Here is a 17,529-nt window from a genome sequence, read left to right on the forward strand (position 1 = left end):
GTTCCAGATGTAGGAGTTATTCCTAACTGCTGGGTTACCAGTTTGAATGCCCACTCTCTCTGTCTCAGTCGTTGTCCCCGGGCAAGACACCTCAGGTAGCATCAGACACTCCGCTTGCCTTCTGCTGGTGGCCAAACAACCCGGTGGTGCTAAATGTATGGGTGAATTGCATTAAAAAGAATTTACCTCTATAAAAAGGTTATGAATTTTTTTGGGTTTTGTGTGGGTGTGCTAAAGTTCTGTTGTCCCTTTACCTCTAAATCTCCCCTCCCATCCGTCAAACAAGTAACAATAGCCAAAATAACATCACAAATGTCAATAATTTATGTTGGTTACAATTTTGTGAACTAATGTGTTTAAACATAATCAAAACAAATTAAAGGGACACCAACTGTACAACTAAATCAATAAAACATGTAAATGACAACTGGTTTATTCAGAATTCAGGTAATTTATAGTTATTTATAAAAAGGCCGGGTGCCCAGAAAAGAGTTAAAACGTGCATCAGGCAACAAATGTTGACTCTAAATCCAAGTGAATGTTGGAGCAATTAGCTTAGCTCCTTGTAAATGTAATTCAGTCAGCACAAAAAACTAGATGCCACTAACACACAACAGACACATCGTAGTTAATGTCACATTTAAAGTCTTAGGGAAACGGCTGTTCAAACCGTTGCATTTCCAGCAGAAGCTTGGTTTGGTGTAGAAGGCTTACAGCCGTACATGTTTGAGCCCTTGCCTCACAACGCTGCCAGTTCTGTTAGCTCTACGCCTGCTGAACACACAGACGTCCATCCCTGTGAACACTGGGATGGAAGTCAATGGGAAAGGAAATGATTGTTATTTCAACCGTTGCGTATATTAGCTGCGACATATGAATAAAGATGCTATGACGCTGATGTATAACTAATTGGCCTGCATAAAATAACAAAAAAAACCCCGCAGATTTTAAGACAGTATCATCTAAAAGAGTACATTTATATACATGTTTAAGCCAGAATGATTTGAAATTTAAATATGATTTCCCTACGACTTTAATGGTCTGTCTGATTTACCAGTGTATTAATAACTAGAACAGCTGTATGGAAGTAATAAAGGCTAAAAGTCTTTCTTGTTTCTCTTCGAGGATGTTTAAAATGGAATGAATATAGGTAAGCATACATTCTGAGACACAAAGGAGGCTGAATGTTAATGGTTAACTTTTTATCTTTCACACTATTTGTTCCTGCTAGCATGCTCAGACTGTAGACGTCCTCCAGAGCTATTAAACCATAGAGTTTATTCTTTGTTACTTTACAGGCAGTTAGTACCACACTGAATCTCTTTTACTTCAGTAATTTATGCCCATATCGTGTTTCGCAAAAACATAAAAAAGCATTGATAGATGTTTGTTTCTCAACTCATATCTTTACACAGAATGCCGGAAGATTTCTTGAGAATTGCAGGAAATCACGGGTTATCTTTTCTGTTTATCAAACGCACATGCGCCGTCAACGGTGAATACGAGGCCACTGAAAAGCCACACCTGCTCTTGTGGCCGGGGTAAGCCGGCCAGAGAATCCTATCCGCCTTTGTTTCAGAAACATGCACACGCAGACGACTGCACACACACTCACACACAGACACACTGCAGGGCTGGCACAAATGGTTACCTGTTCCCGAATGCAGACAAAGAAAGTCTTTATGTGTGTACCTGTGCCAGGCTGCCCTGAACACAGGACACCTGAGAGGGTGTGGGAACTGCTCATTCTCATCCACTCATATAGTGCAGCCACTGAGCCATATAAATACATCCAGTCCATGCCCGCATAGTGACACAATCTTAATGGTGTCTACAACTGATAGCCCACTGCTTATAATGTAATCCTACTCTATTTGGAGAATTACCTAAACTTTACTTAACAGCAGCTGTACTGCCTGTCATATGAGGTCAAATCTGAGTTTTCAACATTATCCAGACCAAAATGTTTACATATAACAAACCTATAATGACAAAGTCACAGTGTGAATGAATGAATGTTCCCTTAATCCTGCAATAACAGCTAAGTCGTCATAAATCAAGCCAGACTTAAGATGTAGAATTGGTAATATTCCTATTTAATCAAAAGCTAAAAAAGATCACAAAAATCTGACGGTAAGCTTCGCCAGCTAAACATAAAAGTACCAACCTCTATGGCACATTCCTAGCACTGATACAATTATATCACACCATTAAAATTTACTCCAAAGACGTGTAATTTGGCTTGTCACACCAAGCTGTTATTTGTAATTGTTATGGACTTTGCAGCCAGTTTTCCTCCCTGTAATTTTACTAGGCTGCTCTAAGACGCCAAGTCTGCATAGGGAGGTCTTAACGAACAGCCTTCAGACAAGTCTTTAATGCCATTATCCATAAGAAAAACATTTTTAATGCTTTAAATTTTTCATCTCAATGGCCTCCCTTTAATAGGGTGGATCACATGAGGGAGCGCTGCTGATTAAGCTCGGCAAGACAGCGAAATGTTACCGAATCACATAATTTAAGGAAGTTTCATGGTTTTTCCAGGGGAGTTAGAAGGATATTCAGACAAATGGATTCAGCACATGAGATAATGTGCCTTATTGCTGTATGAGGACATACCTGTAAAGGTCCCCTCTGTTTACTTTCCAAATGTTCAAGAAAATTATGCGACAGGAGAAACATTTAAGTGGTAAGTAATCATGTTGATCCTGTGCAAAGCTAAAAAGTTGCTTTATAGTTTAATGGATTATGTCATGCTTGTGTCTGTCTAATAATGAGATGCTTTAGTATTATTCCAAGCATCAACTTCCAGCTGAGGAAATCTATCAGTGACTTTCCTACTGAAGGCATCCTATCTAAGCTTCATCTATAGATTTTCAGCTCAAAAGTCTGATGTAAATGTCTTCTATGCTCAAAAAATACTTCTTGATTACAACCAACATATGAATTTAGGGTCTATGGGTCAAAAAACAAAACAAAATACACAACTACAAAAAAAAAACACTACTAAACTATAATTAATGGCCCCATAATTTGGGTATATCACTCATTCATGAGTATCTGTGGAGCAGAAAGGGCTTTATTTTTAAGTAAAAAAAATAATAAATTCCTAAGAAAACTACTCTTTGTTTTTGTTTTTTTCAGTGCATCTCAATATAGATTTGGGTTAAAATGTCATAGACATCATATCATGAATATTTCCAGATGATATTTCTGTTGTTACTGTATGTGCAAAAATACTATCAGCCAGTTCAATATAAATGGTGGCCCTAAAAAAGGCTTCCCTATTACTAAAATATCACTAAGGGGCACAGTTGATAAAGACAAAATGACTTCATCTAAAAAAAATTAGTATCACAATGTGTTTAACTAGATTTAATGTTTGTTAGATTATTTTTGTTGTTTTATGCAGTACTTTTTGTATTTGCTGTGCCCTGATGCATTTGCAATACATTTGCATCGGAAGACAAGCCAGTGAAAAACTGAGATTATAGTTTTTTTCTAGATAAGAGTAAAACTGAATGCTTTTGATGTCATTGATGCAGCATGTTTGACATCAGAAACAACATAAGAGATAGATCTTTCCACCAGATGGATGCAACATAATGCAGATACATTAAAGTCCTAAGCCTAAAGCCTCTCAACTGCTCTCAGAGATAGAAATTTAAAACTCCAAGGCTCAGTCAGTCTTTTACCTATTTTATTTAATGGAAAATATACTATATAGAAATAACTAGAGAGGCACTAACATAGAAAAAAAGATGCTCACAGTTTATACGATTTTAAGGAGTATTGATCAAGATTCCCAAGGATAGTATGAAACTTCTCCATGAGACATATTGAAGTTCTCATTATCAGAAAAGTCTGTCCTCACCATGCATTTAATACTTGTTGGTAATGGTTTCCAACACTTATTTCCTAAGTCATTCCATATTTTACACATAACTTAAATTTCCTTGCATGTTTGGATTACTCTGGTTGCTGTTAACATCTGGGGTGAGTTTCATGTAAATGGGCCTAGCAGAAATATTTAGACTGAGATCAACATTCATTTTTTAGATGCCGTTTTCATTTTAAAAACAAGATTATATAGGCTCTAAATACGGTAGCTTAAAATGATGAAGGAAAAAGTCTGAATGTGCATTACAATAAAATCTTATTTTGGTCATTTGAGCAGCTCATTACGTGTTTAAAAATGCCCGATGATCCAACACGATTCAGTTTGTTTAGCTAGAGGAAGTATGATGGGGAAGTTTTTCTCTTCAAAAGCTGCCATCTTGAATGACATAATTTGATCACACTTCAAAGAAGCTCTTCCATGAGAGAAATGGGTGAAATGATGCCTGCAAATTAGATAAAAATAGTTATTAGCGCTGTTCACCATTCAATTATTCACTGAATGATTTATCATAAATCCATATAGCCTCCCTGTTTTCATTAAGAGTATAAAGTTAAAATTCAAATGTTTTTACAGAAAACTTCTTTTTAAATATTTCAAGATTGTACTTAATGCATTTTTCCCAACGCTATTTTTTATACAGGATAGAATTTAAAAAGTCATTAAATTAGTCTAAATATTGCTTTTTTAGAAGTCTATGCCATATTTTATTCATCTTCACCCATTATTTAGAGTCCTTAGTACTAAAAATAAAACACCTGAATTATTTCATTTGAAACAAAACCCAGCATGTTTGACCTGCATAAACCTTAGATTATCTGGGTTCCTAGCTGGACCAGAGCTGACCCAGGATATAAATTGTTAATCTGGGTTGTTTTTAATTCAGCAGTTCTTATAGCGTAACCAGTCTCCAGTGACTTTAAAACTGTTAATTGTCCACAAGAAACAGCCTCATTCTGGGTTTTATTTTAGTTCACTGCAAAAACTGATCTCAAAATCAGTAAAAATGACTTTAAACAAGTGTACTTGTTTTTGACTCGAGCGGAAAAATTAGAGGGTCTTCCAGTGGCATTTAGTTTTTGTCTTATTTTAAACAAAAATAACCTTATTTCATTGGTTAAGTGTCCTACTGGCCCAAATTGAGGGAAAATATATACATTTCAAGAACAACTGACTTCAGAAATAAATGCTTAAAGCAAAAATGTTTTACTAGATAGTCTTATTCCTGTCCAGAATCACACTCTGAAGTTTTCCAACCCACATGGATGAAATTAAAACATTTTACAAAGCACATATAGACCAGTATTGATACTTTCTAAAATCTAAGTTTGATATATCATCAAACTTTTGACCTTTAGTATGTTTATTGTAGTTTCTCTATTTTTTTAAACCTAGAATTTGGACAGTTTATACCTGACTAGGTGAAATTAATATGATAAACAAAAAATTTAGAAAGAAAACGGTGTGTGCATTCTCTCTTAAATTAATAAGGTACAAAAAAAAAAAAAAAAATAATTAATTCTGCTGCAACCTGGTGTTGCTTTTTAGATTAACAGATAATCTGAAGCTAAAGTATCCATTTCTCCTTAATCTGAAATCCATTGATCTGTGCAGGGTGGGCCCGGCCTCATGTCCATTAACTGCAGGAGTTTGGGACCAGCTGCACAGATCTGCAAGAGTTTAGCTAGCAAGGCTTAACATGAATCAATGAAACTGACAGACAATCAAACAGAAGCAAGTTCCAGTCAGGAAAAAGGTAAAATCGCAAAAAAATCGCAAAAAAAGGTATTCTGCTCAGATAACTGTTCCTGAAATAGTGTCCTGAAAATTATTACCGGTAAGAGGATTTTATCAAAAATTATTTCCTTTATGCAAGTACATTACTAATCCTGGACTCTTCTGACCAGAAAACGACTGAATTTTGTTGCATGATATTGTAGTGACAGATTTTTATACCCAGAGTTTTAAAGAGACAACCAATAAGAGACCTTGGTTGCTGGAGGATGAGGCATCAAAAAAAACATGCCAAAAAAGTAACAGGTTATCAGAATCATAAACTGGTTTTGTATCAAATAAATAATGTGTAGGGGATAAAGGCTTTTAATTAAACAGAAAAAAAAACAAGTTTACAAGATCCTCATACTGATTTGCTTTTTTCAAGATCAGGTGCATGGAAGTAAAAAACAAAAAAGCAAAATGTATAAAATCTAGTCCAACTAGCTAGTTAAAGAAGGTACCTCTGTAAAACATGCAGCATAGTGCTGTGGGAATGCTTTTCGTCAGCAAGAACAAGAACCTGGTCAGAGTTAGGAAGAGATGATGGGATGCAGAGGACTTTAGATTGGAGTTCACTTTCTGACAGGACAGCATTAATATGATAGAAATTATGATAAGATGAGCAATGCCTTCAGCTGAGGCTTACCTTACAAGTCTGGTCAGGAAAAAGGAAGGTTAATAAAAAAAACAAAAACATTGCCGTGCCATTATTTCAAGAGATCTTTAAGCCTAATAGTCCCTCCATTTCTCAGCTGTATGATCTGAGATGATTTACTCCATTAAATCCTCACACAAAGAAGAGCTAAAGGAATCTGCTGCTGCTTTTCAGTTCTAACTTTCCCTGGATTATCAGGTGAAAAACAGCATAGATGTTGAAGCCTTGGACAACTAATCTGCTTAAAGATAACTGAAGCAGTATACTGACTAAGATCAAAATATATTGTTTTTAAACAGAAAAGGAAAGTCTTGAAAAAGACCCAGTCTCTGCTCTTCCCCTGCTACATAACGTTCTCCATGAGCTCACATTCAGCTTGTTTGGTCAGACAAAGCGGAGTGTTCTGACAGTGTGCTGCGACCTGCTGGTGTGTATGTGTGAAAAGACAGTTTTACTTGGTCACATTAGACCACTAATTGCCAAGATGTGGACTTTAAGAGCCCAACTCTGTCTGTGTGGAGAAGACATGACGCCATGCAGCATCACTGGGAAAACAGCTCTCCTCAACTCTCTGCATTGTGTGAAACCAGTTTGTGTTTTATTTAGCTTTAGGCAGGGACAGACTGGTAACTTTCCATCATCTCATAAACCTGATTGCCTTTTTTCCTAAACTACAGTCATTCATCAATAACGCTAAGAACTCTGAAACATATCCATTCATTTTCACTCTACTTGAAATTTCACGGAAATCATTCTGAGTACTAATGGCTTTCTTTATCTCTTGCCAAAACAAACTCCTTGGAGCAATTTTTAACATTCCAGTCAGAGAAGTCACACCTGATGTCAAGATGATGTACACATTTTTTGTGAAATCTGACGTCCCCTTTGTGTCAGGTCATGGGTGTCTTCATTTGTCTTCTTCTAGCTTTCGCCTACAGAGACAGGTGAGCACCCCAGAGGCTACGAAGGAGGCCGATGAGCGGGTTAACCCAAATGTTTACACAAACTGCTGGTTCTCCTAATCCTCCTTCAGGGTCTTGGGCTGGAGACTCACAGCCTTCTGGGAACCCATTAGGATGCCTGCTGACAACTTACACACCCACTAAACAATGCAATGCAAGGTCCATCTAAATGACAGTGAGCATCGGTATTCATGGGCTTCTGAGGCTGCAGGGAAGCCTTCGCTGACACTGACTCACCCAGCGGGATTCCCAGTAACACAAACAAACAGCATTGGCTTTGCTTGCAGACTTGGAAAAATGGTGACCATCTTGCATGTAAACGCAAAAAGCTTCTGGACCTTTAACCCACTCTTCTGCTGTTGCACTCTGTTGTGGGGATATCCACGAGATGCACACCATGGCTATAAAAGGCACAAAGGAACCATTGATAAAACTTGTTGGAACAACTTGATTTAATTATGGCGCTTTGTCATAAGTCATGAAAGCAAGTTGATAAAAAGCTAAAGACTCAACAGGTAGAAAAGCCTGAAAATCTCATAAGCAGGAGTTTTAGATAGACTCTTAATGTCTGTGCCGCAGTATTCAAAGGAAGAAAAGTTTTTCTTTTCCAGGTTGTGTGAAGAGTTGAACCGACAGATTAGACTCTTAGCTTATTTAGATAAGACACCCGAGTTCAGTGGGTATAATACAAATCCCTGCACCTTGAGTAATGCTTTGAGATTTCCTTTTTTTGTGTAACAATAGTCCATATTACGAACATGTTTAATTTGTGGATGAAGGCGGAGAGAATAAATGGCATTTGAGGAGATATTAAATGTTTCAAGGGTATAAACTGACTTGATTTTTTTTTTTTTTTTTAATTTTTCCAAACCAATCCCCATGCTAAAGCTAAACTAACTGACTTGTTATTTCTCTATTGGTAGCAAACTCTGCCAGTTAAATAGAATTTATACCTCTTTACAGGTCTGTTATAATTCATCAACATTAAAAAATCTTGAACAGAAATGAGCTCTACTGGTTTAAATCATGCCACTGAACCTTTATCATTAAAGTTTGATTAGCCCATCTTAAAATGTTACTTTCGCTGCTTATTTGGAGCCATTTAGTGATGCTCTTGCATGATTGTCTTGGTGCATAACACAATTGAACTTGAAATAAATGTCTTAAACTGATAGCTGGACATTCTTCTTTAGGTGTTTTTGGTAGAGAGACAAATAATGAGCTCCAGGCCATCACAATACATCACAGTGTTTGATTGTCATAACGATGGCTTTTGTTTTTTATAATGCTGGGTCTTTTTGACCTTGGTTGTTGGAGGATGCAGACTTTTCAAAAGGTTCCACTTGTTGCAGCATTCGTTCTAAGGCTATTTTCTCAAACATCTTTGAACATCAAAATTATTTTTTATTCTGAAAATGGCTTTTGCTTTTTTGTTTTTTCACCGATTACATTTTTTTCAAGTTTTTGTCTTAATGTTCAATTATGTTGAATTGTGAAAAATGACCAAATATAAATGGGTACCAAATTTGGTACCAACTGAAAATCAGCAGAAGCAGCTGCTACATTATGCAAAGAAAGCATGGCATATAGAAAATAAATGAGAGGAGGGCACTACTCTTTAAAATGTCATGCAGATTTCATTCACTGCAACATTTGTGAAGCGACATAAAAAGCAGCTGCTGGGTATACTTCAAATCTGAGAAAGCATCTGGTAAAGTGCAGCTCCTGTATTCACCACCGTTTGCATCCCTTAGCAGCTCATCATATGCAGCCAGCAACAGGAGGCGTCAGAGTCTTCATCTGCTTCAGATAAATTATCCTAGATGACATTTGCAGGTACCCTTGAGTACTGACACCGATTCCTTGGTACCGGCCATTGGCACTGTACTGGTTCAAATGTGAACTGTACAAGTCCATAGGTAAGTAAAACCTTAAACTGTGGTTCCTAATTTGTTTTCACCTCCTGGTTGCATCGTTACTTTATCGTGAAGTAATTCGGGTAGTCTGGCCACTGTTATTAAAATTCTTATTGGAGTTTAAGAGCATTGAAAAAAAAGCCTGAAAACTACTTTAGCCCGTTTGTTCTGAAAGGCTACAGAAATTGAATTTTGATAGGCCAAATGACCTATAAGAAAGTTGTAAAGAATGAAAAATAAATAAAAACTGCACTATACCTACATTTTTTAATACAAGATATTTAAAGTACAGTTCCTTTTCCATGATGTCATAAGAGGTTGCAGTATGTAATTATTAAACTGAACAGGCCTGGCAACAGCCAGACCTGACTGAAATTAAACAGAAATATACAAAAAAATGTGGAAAATCCCATTCAATCTCTGTTCTATGTTTTCTACAAATAAATAATGATCATGATGATGTAAAACATAATACAAAAACAACATTAAAGGAAGAAATTTGAACAGAGCAAACAGTAATGTTATCAGTATACAGTATTTATCTTTTTTTTTATTCAAATCTAAAACATATTTGTAAAACCTCAGGACACAAATGCAAAGTGGAAATGACAATGATACATTTTTACCCTTTAAAGGGTAAAAAAAGTCTACACTTTAGCTATGTTTCTGTGAAAGATACATCCATCTGAAAAGGTTTTAAAGATCGGTAAAGGCTTGGTGTTCATTCCCACCAGGGTAGTGATCACTTCATCACAAATATTCAGGACAGAGAAACATACCTAAGTTTGTTCACCAGAATGTGAGAAGAAGTCAGAGTACCTGTAGAAAACCCATGCATACACAGAAAAAAAGAATCAAAGTGTACGAAAACTTCCAGTTGGGAATCAAACCTATAAATTTCTGTCGTTTTGCCATAATAGCAACAACTATACCAACAACGACTCTTTTTTTAATGTTAGTGTTTTCTCTGTATGAACAGTTTCTTAATCAATGCAGGAATGTTGAAATAACTTTAGTTTCCTCTAACTTAAATTAGAGTTAATTTACATTAAACTAGCTGGTTCTTTGTGGCACTGAAGTCATTTGGACGCCACTACTATCAACATCATTAAATAGCATCATTTCCTCCAATGCACGAGGTTCATTTAAGTTGGACCAGGTTGTTCTGCAACTCCTGCTTGTAAAGAATGAGGAGCCCTTTTCTAACCCAACTCGGAGCCAATGCTTCATCAAAATGTCCTTATTTCTGTCCCATCAGATTAACCCAGCTGGTTGGTTAAAGAAATACTTCTTCCATTTTAATACTTAAGTTGCTCATAGGGTTTTGTTGGCATTTACAGTAGTAAAAAAGTTCCTCATTTGATGGGAGTTTCTAATTTTAGTTGCAAATCTGTATGAAACTCAGCTCCATGCACACTCTATGGTAAACATCCATAGAGAGAACAAAAGATAACATATCAGTAAAAGCCCTGACAATAATACTTAACTGTTATTCCTGCTGAAAATAGAATCTAATAAAAGTCCGTTAATTAATGTTTGTTTTAGTCATAAGTTCCTTTGCTGTTTTAATAAATGATTGACCTGCTGTTTATGGTCAATTTTCAGAGGTTTATGTTTCTGTCAGAAACCAGGAAGCTTTAAGATGTTATTATCCATTATTCTAATGGCCGGTCTTTTGTCAGTTTTCATGACCTTTTGCTTAAGAAATTACAGAATATCCCCACCAACAAGAGGTACAATGAATATAGCAGATGTTTTAGTGTTGCTGAGTGCCTACTATCCCATAGGTGAGTTTGAAGCTCTTGTTTTTAAGTGCGAACGGAAGCAAACTGCAGGAAAAAACATAAGATTTTCTTGTTTCTTCTTGCTTTGAGATATATGCTGCTGCTTCCAAAACAGATCATACATTATAATGTGATAAAGAAAATTTGACTTAACACAAAAAGACCTGACCCTGTTTGAAAAAACAAAATCAGCCACAGTAAATGATAATAAATTTGCTAGAGAGCCATTTCTAAGGTTTTGGGCCTAGAAATATATTCAATAAATGGACTGTAGCTAGAAGGTCTCTAAAATACAGTTTGTTTGTTTTTAAAAAGTGATTATTAAGTCAAAGCTTTAATTTAATTTATCATTTTTATTATCTGTTTGTATTATTAGATTGAGTTTACTCATAAAGCACCAATTCACTACGCGTCATCTAAAGGCACTTTATAAAGACAATTTAATCAAAAAATCCAGACTGATTTGTTAGATTATTATCTAAAGAAACCCATCTGGTGGCATCAAGACATTGACTTGAAGGAATCGCTCCTCCTGGATAACAATGTGATGACTATAAGGAGTCACCTGTATTATTAGGCATCATTGTACACTTATTAAAAAAGGCTGAATCTAGGTTTGTGCAGCCATGGCACTCTGGTCCCAATCTGATCCATCAAATGCTTTCAAAAAAAGTTGTCCTTCTTTCAATAGAAACTCTGATCCATCTCCTACATTTATCTGCTCAGTTCTTAACTCCCTGTTTTGGTCCAGCATACCAACACCTACCTATTTTTTTAGCTTTTATTGGGCATGTAGATACAAGCAGAGGAGGTAGAGTACCCAATAATTGTACTCAAGGGTAGCATTTAACATTTTTTTACCAAAGTAAAAGTAAAAAGTAGTCATCCAAGAAATAACTCCAGTAAAGGTAAAAAAGTATTTGGTAGAAAGGCTACTTGAGGACTGAGGAAGTGTTGCATAATAACACCAGGTTTAATGTTTATAACTGATGCTGGCAAACAGACTCTATGTGCAACTTTTAAATGCCCAGACGAATATAAAAGAAAAAATATGTGCAGATAAAATACTTTTATTTTGTTTTTTTAACATAAAATGTATGAAAACCATTCCGTACAATGAGAACTGTATATATGTTAGGACAGGATAACAAATTCCACTTTTCATATATATTGTTTACTGTAGGTTTTACCTGATTTTGGAATAATTCAAATTAGTCAGACGAAAGAGAAGTCAGAGATTTTACTCAAGTAGTATGAGGAGCGATACTTTACAAGAATATCACTCAAGTAAAAGTAAGAAGTAGCACAGTAAACCTACTTCTAAAATAATTTTTTTTCCAAAGTGTTCCTCAAGTAAGTGTATTTTTTTTTTAGCTTTTTTATTGTCATTACACTGTCACAAGTACAGAGCAATGAAATTCACTCTCTGAGTTTAACCCATCCCCTTGGGGAGCAGTGGGCTGCCATTGTGCGGCACCAGGGGAGCAGTGTGGGGTTTCCTGCATTTGCTCAGGGACCCAGATTGGCAGTCTGTGGGAGTGGGGCTTGAACTCAAAACCTCTGAATTCCAAGTGGAATGCCCTAACCACTAGGCTGCCACTCCCACTAAAAACTGAGTAAATGTAAGTAATTAGTACTCACCTCGGCATACAAGTCGTGTTTTAATTTTTTTATGTGATCAGGTCAATCTGAACACCTACAGCAAGAATGACCTCTAGGTTTAGCTTAAGGATAAAACTGTGAATGAACAGCAATATCTTTAGGATAGATTTTTAGGTTAGCAGTTATACTTATATAGATAGCTAAAGGTAAAGAATACAGGAATAAGGATCTGTTGTGGTTCGATATGAGAAAAAATGTATGTGAGTTTTTCCAGATGAGAAAAAAAGGCTTAGGGTTAAGCTTATTCTGCTGACTTATTCCCAAAACAGAAACATGAGTTAGAAAAAAAAGTGCTGCACACAGTGCATCAAATTGGCCAAGACTCAATGTGAAATACCCTGAGGGCTGTAGAGCCAGACAGGTGTGCAGGGCTGTCCACAGAAAACACAGCCGGAGGCTCAAATGTCTAGATTCTGAATGTTTTTGCTTTTATGCAAGGACAAAATAATCATCTGAAGAGCAGATCGAGAACTGCTGCCTAAAACGTGTCAAAGTTCTTGTTTTTATGAGTAAAAAGCTGCCCGCTTGTCTTACAGTGCAAACACATCTTCATCTGTTACATGGTTTAATAATTACTACCTGAATAGATGTGGTTCTTAACTCAGTAGGTGGTCTGCTTAACAGCCTTGGCTTCATGACAAGTTCACGTCCAGCTACCATCACAGATGAGACCCTCTGACACACTGAGACTCTTTTCCACATTCCCCGGATGACTCTGCATGCTCATTCCTCTGAAACAGAACTCTAAGCTGAGACAGGAGGCAAGAAAACACCGAAACTATGCACGCGCAGGAGCACAAGCTGCTATTATAGACTATTAAAGCTGCAGGTATCTGGGCCGCAAGCCAAAATGGCAGGAAAGTGACCGAGTTTCTCCAAAATAACTCTGGCGCTCATATTTAAATGGCTGGTTTCTTGCAGTCAGTGATGTGTAATGCTTTAAGCTTAGTTTTAAGGAAACTAACCAGGGTAGCTTTGAGCGTTATGAATGTTTTTCCAAATATATTATGAAAAAAAATACTAAAACCTACAGCAATCCCCTTTACTATGATGTGAACAAAGCCAAACTCACTCTAACCCTAGCTCAGTATAAGCCACTATGCTTTGTGAAAAAAAATCATTAGTGAATGTAGAAGCAACACTTTTTTGTGATAATGATGTTTAAAAGTTTAAAGCAGGGTTAAAACAATACTCCAAGATTTGGATATATATTATCAGCTGAAATGAAAGCCCAGAGACCCAGAGTCAAATATGGAGGAGCTGCAGAAATTCACTGATCAGGAGGGAAAATATTCTGACACAATAACTGATTTTATGCTTAAAAAAGAAAAGATAAATCTTTTTTGCAGTTTGCCACAATCCATGTACGGTATGCATGAAGGAGGTTCTCCGATAGGACTGAAAAAACATTTTACTCTAAAACACTATGAAGGAAAACTAACACAATCCTTCCCAACAAACGTACTGTTAATTACAGTGAATACAGTGATCACAGCATCATTTGGGTGTATTCTTCTCCTGAGCAGCAATAGAGAAACTACAAGTTAAAGGGAAGATGGATGGAGCTAAATTCAACCTGATCCCAGGAGAAATCCTTTTGAAAGCTGCAAAACAATAGAGACTGGAGCAGAGGTTTAGCTTCCAGCTGCTAAATCACCTAAAACATGCAGCCAGAGCCACGGTGAAATGGTCCAAAGTGAATTCATAGGCTAAAATGGCCGTGTTAAAGTTCAGACCTAAATTCACTTGAAAATGATGAACTCAGGAGTGTTCTCCATCCAGACTAACTGAGCATGGGCTGGCAGACGTACCCCTAAAAAGACTTGTACCTTTAATCCCAGCTCAAAGTTAGAGGATGATCTTTTATTTCTGGGTGAATTATCTAAATAAGTGGTCCTCTAAATTGTCAATCATTCTGGTGATAAGTTTAAGTAGGACCGTCCTACATGCTCATCCAGTTAGCTTATCTTTTTCTGCACATGTGCACTTTCAGGTGTATATCTGACGGTTTCAGACAGTCATTGAAGGTCACCTTTCTCACCACAGTTCTCTGAAAATGGCCAAGGGTCGTAAGAGAAAAAGTGTCTACGAAGTGTATGAGAGGAAAAGAAAGGCCTCAGAAGAGGCAGATGTTTCCCAGAATGCTTTGCTCTCACAGTTGCCCACTGTCGCTACAGGCTACTGCCCCTCAACAGCGGCGACTAATGTCAAAGATGGCGCAAGCACCACACAATGAACCAACGGGGAAGTGATCATCTGTCCGTAGGCCAAGTCGAAGTTCACTATGAAGTCGACATTCGGAGCAATGAGAACAGCAACTTTTAAACAGAGCCTGCACGAGGAGAAATGGGCTTGTGCATGCTCTCGCAAGCGCATTTTTTTAAAGTGGAGAGGGCGCTTCTTTTAAAAAATGCAAGAAAATCTTCTACAATAGCTTCAAGTCAATTGCATGCACTTTTTTTTTATATCCAGAAACCTTAAAAATGTATGAAAAAAATCACAAAATAAGACTATTTGGATGCAGCTTTTGTTTAAAGGAGTTAAATGTTGAGGTTATGTGTGCGTCCTATACGGTGCATCCACAGACACACACATACATGCTCAGACAGCCGCCGTCTGAGTGGCAGGTGATGGGACAGGTGCTTCTCCAGACAGTTGTGGGGGGAAGGAGGAAGTGGGAGGGGGATCATACTTTGCATCTGAGTGTTATGTGAGCAGACATGCATGAAGAAATCAGATCTAAGCGACGGCCTATAGGTGAAAAAAAATCATTCCCAGCTAACTGATTCTTTTTTTCTTTTTGGGGCCTGGTTCTGACTTCTTCATCTCATCTGGCAGTGATCATTCCAGGAAAAAAAGGTTAACAAGGCGTCAGGGATCATGCAGAGGATTTCCTGCCTGTAATAAACGGCAGTTGAACAGTTCAAGGTCCTGATTTGAATTTGGTCCTGGTACACATTTACCAGACATGCAGATTCAGGCCTGGACTAAGGTGGTGAATCAGACCAGTAAAAACCGCAGCTACCTTATTGTAAAGCGGTAATATTTACAGACAAACTATCTACACACAGGGCAGCAGACACCTCACATGACAGAGCACTTAGTCATCAGGTGGGCAGACAGAAACACAGCCTCACCTCAGCTCACCTTCTCTCCCACAGGATTGGCAGTTTCAAATGATGCACATGACAACAAAAACTAAATATAAGCAAAGTTATGATCTGATGAATGTATTCATGCCTTTCAAAACACTTTTTAGGACTAGAATAATCTGTTTGGTGCCACAGAAGCATCAGAAGTTTGCCTCTTACCCTTAAAAATTCAAGAAAGGAGAGCCAAGCGCCAACTTTTAGCCACATAGAGTTCCTAACAACCCTTCATCTAACATATTCCAGACATGCACTTACCTGCCTCGCTCTGCAGCAACCCACTGCTACTCTGTAACATCACATTTAAAGGCTCACTGCCTAAGGAGCTGCTGGAGATATTATCGATGCAAGAAGCAGCTTCTTCAAAGGGAATAAATTAATAGAGAAGCTAATAATCTCTCAGGTACCAAACATGCATCTGCTTAAGCTGGATAGTTGGATCTCTGGAGCCTTTATCTTGGGCTTTATTTACAAATACAAATCAGAAATGAATTAATTTGCAGGTCATTTACTGAGCTGCAAAGCTTTCTTTTTAAAGAATGCACAACATAAAAAGTACAGCCTGCTCACTCCTTCCTATACAGCCCAGCTCACCTTTCACTCCCTGCTACAAAGTGCTCAGATGACATGTTTTGGAAAGATGCAGATTTATTAGCTCAGATTGTTCATTTAGGGTAACTGGTACCATACCTCGCTGGCGTTCGCAGCCTAGAGTTTGTGCTGGACGATGGCCAGCAGCAGTGTGTGAATCCAGGCCATCCCAGGGTCAGCCTGAGCAAGTCTGCAATCCATCGCTGCCTTGAGTTCCTCTCGGCTTCCCTCCTCCCCTTTCTGCACTTGGCTTTCTTTTTGGATCACAGCAGACTTTTTGAAACTGTGTCTCTCTTCTTGATTTCTCTTCTGTTTGTTCCTCTTACTCCTGTTTTTCCTCAGAAAATCAAAAACAGGTTAAAAACAACTCCCACTTGCTGCTCTCATAGCTACTTATAATGCAGATCCACTCTCTGAGCTTCTCTGCTTCTTCACCCTCCCACCCTCCTCTCTCTCTCCCTCTCTTTCTCTCTGCTACTGTTGGAGAGGAGCGCTCCTTCTTTCTCTTATTCTCCTCCCTTTTTGCTGCCCTTCCTCTAATAGTTATTTAGTGTCTCATTTCAGCACCTGCCCTGACACAGAAAGAGGAGAAAGGGAGAGGGACAAACGGACTTGGTAACAATAATGTTTATCTGATAGGAAAGTGTGCCCACGGTGTGTTGTGGAAGCTTATTTACTCTTTAAATTTGTCAACTTTTTTACCGTTACCATCAAGAACTGATATTGTTTTACGCAAATTGCATTTTTGTTTTGATGTATCAGATTAAAGAAGAGAAGATATCCATGCCACACTTTTCAGATTTCACAATTCATTAACAAGTGTGGATAAATATGGAAATGGAAGAAGTCTCATTATCTAAGAGTTGTTTTGTTTTCATCCTTCCATCTTTGTTTCCTTCTTATTTGTCCCATTCCCTCCTTTTTTTTCTTTCATAAGCTGCTTTATTGTCTCCCTCTTTCAATCTTACATTCTATCCTTATTTCCTTGTGATCTTACACCTTTCCTTGTCTTTACTTCCCATCTTTCCTTGCATAATCATTTCCTTCTCGGTGCCTCTCTTTCTGCACTTCCTCACATCCTTTTTCTTTCTTGTATCCTTTCTTCTTCCTTTACCCGACCCTTTCCTTTCCCTTTA

At 37.5% G+C, this 17,529-nt stretch overlaps 1 protein-coding gene across 2 annotated transcripts in view; it reads right to left on the reverse strand.

Moving 5' to 3' along the window:
* Positions 1–16,831, reverse strand: part of LOC107092907 (rho guanine nucleotide exchange factor 19-like) — a 33,979-nt gene extending 17,148 nt beyond the window's left edge. For both annotated transcript variants that reach the window (XM_015387615.1, XM_015387614.1), the window contains exon 1: positions 16,493–16,831. The gene's annotated coding sequence lies outside the window, so the exon portion shown is untranslated. The remainder of the gene's footprint in view (positions 1–16,492) is intronic.
* Between the last annotated feature and the right edge of the window lie 698 nt (positions 16,832–17,529).

This window comes from Cyprinodon variegatus, unplaced genomic scaffold (assembly GCF_000732505.1).
Source record: "Cyprinodon variegatus isolate N-32 unplaced genomic scaffold, C_variegatus-1.0 Scaffold399, whole genome shotgun sequence".
In the NCBI taxonomy this organism is placed as follows: domain Eukaryota; kingdom Metazoa; phylum Chordata; class Actinopteri; order Cyprinodontiformes; family Cyprinodontidae; genus Cyprinodon; species Cyprinodon variegatus.